Genomic DNA, 3,562 nt, shown 5'->3' with positions numbered 1-3,562 from the left:
TTCTCTCTTTCTCTATCTTTCCTTTCTTTCTCTCTTCCCTTTCTCTCTTTCTCTATCTTTCCTTTCTCTCTTTCTCTATCTTTCCTTTCTCTCTTTCTCTATCTTTCCTTTCTCTCTTTCTCTCTTTCCTTTCTCTCTTTCTCTCTTTCCTTTCTCTCTTTCTCTATCTTTCCTTTCTCTTCTTTCTCTATCTTTCCTTACTCTCTTTCTCTATCTTTCCTTTCTCTCTTTCTTTCCTTTCTCATCTTCTCTCTTTCCTTTCTCTCTTCTCTATCTTTCCTTTCTCTCTTTCTCTATCTTTCCTTTCTCTCTTTCTCTATCTTTCCTTCTCTCTTTCTCTATCTTTCCTTTCTCTCTCTCTTTCTCTTTCTCTATCTCTCCTTTCTCTCTCTCCTTTCTCTCTTTCTCTTTCTCTGTCTCTCCTCTCTCTCTTTCTCTTTCTCTCTTTCTCTATCTCTCCTTTCTCTCTTCTCTTTCTTTCTCTTTCTCTATCTCTCCTTTCTCTCTTTCTCCTTCTTTCTCTCTCTCTTTCTCTTCTCTTTCTCTCTTTCTCTTCTTTCTCTCTTTCTCTTTCTCTTTCTCTCTCTCTCCTTTCTCTCTTTCTCTTTCTTTCTCTTTCTCTCTTTCTCTATCTCTCCTTTCTCTCTTTCTCTTTCTCTCTTTCTCTATCTCTCCTTTCTCTCTCTTTCTCTCTTTCTCTATCTCTCCTTTCTCTATCTCTCCTTTCTCTCTCTCTTTCTCTCTCTCCTTTCTCTCTTTCTCTTTCTCTCTTTCTCTCCTTTCTCTTTCTCTCTCTCCTTTCTCTCTTTCTCTGTCTCTCCTTTCTCTTTCTCTTTCTCTCTTTCTTTCTCTCCTTTCTCTTTCTTTCTCTCTTTCTCTCTCTTTCTCTTTCCTCTTTCTCTCTTTCTTTCTCTCCTTTCTCTCTTTCTTTCTCTCTTTCTCTATCTTTCCTTTCTCTCTTTCTCTATCTTTCCTTTCTTTCTCTCTTTCCTTTCTCTCTTTCTCTATCTTTCCTTTCTCTCTTTCTCTATCTTTCCTTTCTCTCTTTCTCTATCTTTCCTTTTCTTTCTCTCTTTCCTTTCTCTCTTTCTCTATCTTTCCTTTCTCTCTTCTCTATCTTTCCTTTCTCTCTTTCTCTATCTTTCCTTTCTCTCTTTCTCTCTTTCCTTTCTCTCTTTCTCTCTTTCCTTTCTCTCTTTCTCTATCTTTCCTTTCTCTCTTTCTCTATCTTTCCTTCTCTCTTTCTCTATCTTTCCTTTCTCTCTTTCTCTTTCCTTTCTCTCTTTCTCTCTTTCCTTTCTCTCTTTCTCTATCTTTCCTTTCTCTCTTTCTCTATCTTTCCTTTCTCTCTTTCTCTATCTTTCCTTTCTCTCTTTCTCTATCTTTCCTTTCTCTCTTTCTCTATCTTTCCTTCTCTCTTTCTCTCTTTCCTTTCTCTCTTTCTCTATCTTTCCTTTCTCTCTTTCTCTATCTTTCCTTTCTCTCTTTCTCTATCTTTCCTTTCTCTCTTTCTCTCTTTCCTTTCTCTCTTTCTCTATCTTCCTTTCTCTCTTCTCTCTTTCCTTTCTCTCTTTCTCTATCTTTCCTTTCTCTCTTTCTCTATCTTTCCTTTCTCTCTTTCTCTATCTTTCCTTTCTCTCTTTATCTTTCCTTTCTCTCTATCTTTCTTTCTCTCTTTCTCTTTCTTTCCTTTCTCTCTTTCTCTTTCTTTCCTTTCTCTCTTTCTCTTTCTTCCTTTCTCTCTTCTCTTTCCTTCTCTCTTTCTCTCTTTCCTTTCTCTCTTTCTCTATCTTTCCTTTCTCTCTTTCTCTTTCTTTCCTTTCTCTCTTTCTCTATCTTTCCTTTCTCTTTCTCTATCTTTCCTTTCTCTCTTTCTCTATCTTTCCTTTCTCTCTTTCTCTTTCTTTCCTTTCTCTCTTTCTCTCTTTCTCTCTTTCCTTACTCTCTTTCTCTATCTTTCCTTTCTCTCTTTCTCTATCTTTCCTTTCTCTCTTTCTCTATCTTTCCTTTCTCTCTTTCTCTATCTTTCCTTTCTCTCTTTCTCTATCTTTCCTTTCTCTCTTCTCTCTATCTTTCCTTTCTCTCTTTCTCTATCTTTCCTTTCTCTCTTTCTCTATCTTTCCTTTCTCTCTTTCTCTATCTTTCCTTTCTCTCTTTCTCTATCTTTCCTTTCTCTCTTTCTCTATCTTTCCTTTCTCTCTATCTTTCCTTTCTCTCTATCTTTCCTTTCTCTCTATCTTTCCTTTCTCTCTTTCTCTTTCTTTCCTTTCTCTCTTTCTCTTTCCTTTCTCTCTTTCTCTATCTTTCCTTTCTCTCTTTCTCTTTCTTTCCTTTCTCTCTTTCTCTTTCTTTCCTTTCTCTCTTTCTCTTTCTTTCCTTTCTCTCTTTCTCTATCTTTCCTTTCTCTCTTTCTCTATCTTTCCTTTCTCTCTTTCTCTATCTTTCCTTTCTCTCTTTCTCTATCTTTCCTTTCTCTCTTTCTCTATCTTTCCTTTCTCTCTCTTCTCTATCTTTCCTTTCTCTCTTTCTCTATCTTTCCTTTCTCTCTTTCTCTATCTTTCCTTTCTCTCTTTCTCTATCTTTCCTTTCTCTCTTTCTCTATCTTTCCTTTCTCTCTTTCTCCTTTCTCTCTTTATCTCTCCTTTCTCTCTTTATCTCTCCTTTCTCTCTTTATCTCTCCTTTCTCTCTTTATCTCTCCTTTCTCTCTTTCTTTCCTTTCTCTTTCTCTCTCTTTCTCTCTTTCTCTCTCTTTCTCTCTTTCTTTCTTTTCTCTCTTTCTCTATCATTCCTTTCTCTGTTTCCTCTTTCTCTCTTTCATTCTTTCTTTCTCTCTCTCTCTCATTCTCTCTATTTTTCTCTCTCATTTGCTCTCTCTTTGCTTTCTTAGCAAAAGAAAAACTCGTAACAAAATTCTTTTGTCATCTCAAAAAAATGATTTTATTGGCTCAAAAACCTTCATTTTCTTACACAATCCCCACAGGGCCAGCACCACCCCCCCCACCTTCCCTCACACCTCCTCCCACAGCCACACAGCCAGGGCACAGTCCAGGCACAGCCCTGCACAAGCCTTCCAGCTGGCCCTTCCCTTCCTCTTCTCTTGGCCTCCTTCTGACACCAATTGCACACCGGGAGCTGCTGCCCTGCAGGAACTCAGCACCTCTGCCTTCAGCTGACACCACACTCTTCTGCTTCACCTCCAGGGACACCTCGGCCACACCAGGGACACCACCAAAATGGCCCCCGCGGCACTTCCGGCGCTGCACAACTCCCACCTCGGCAACCACTGCCCTGCGCTCCTGGCCCTCAGGGACTGCTCAGGGCACAGCCAGCACCAGGCCTTGGCAGGGAACAGCTGCTCCACCTCTCTGCTCTTCAGCTCCTCCCACGGACCCTGCGACAGACAAAAGGGCAGCACTCACACCTGCACAGCTCTGCACAACTCCCCCAGCAAGAAATACAATGCCAGGCAGCACAACTCCAGCCTTGGCCTGACCCCTCTCTGTTCCACCCCACACTGCCTCAGGCACAGCTCCAGCAGGAAGCAGCCTGCACACAAACTGC

The 3,562-nt window shown here is 40.5% G+C and overlaps 1 long non-coding RNA gene across 1 annotated transcript in view; it reads left to right on the top strand.

Annotated features, from left to right (window-relative positions):
• The window catches only part of LOC139799614 (uncharacterized), an 8,778-nt gene extending 5,472 nt beyond the window's left edge, over positions 1-3,306 (top strand). Inside the window, exon 3 of the long non-coding RNA XR_011727371.1 lies at positions 3,202-3,306. This is a non-coding gene — a long non-coding RNA (uncharacterized lncRNA). The remainder of the gene's footprint in view (positions 1-3,201) is intronic.
• Positions 3,307-3,562: the final 256 nt, after the last annotated feature.

Source organism: Heliangelus exortis, chromosome 9 (genome assembly GCF_036169615.1).
Source record: "Heliangelus exortis chromosome 9, bHelExo1.hap1, whole genome shotgun sequence".
Classification (NCBI taxonomy): Eukaryota; Metazoa; Chordata; class Aves; order Apodiformes; family Trochilidae; genus Heliangelus; species Heliangelus exortis.
The sequence above is the reverse complement of the archived record's forward strand: the minus strand, read 5'-3'. Positions and strand labels throughout refer to the sequence as shown.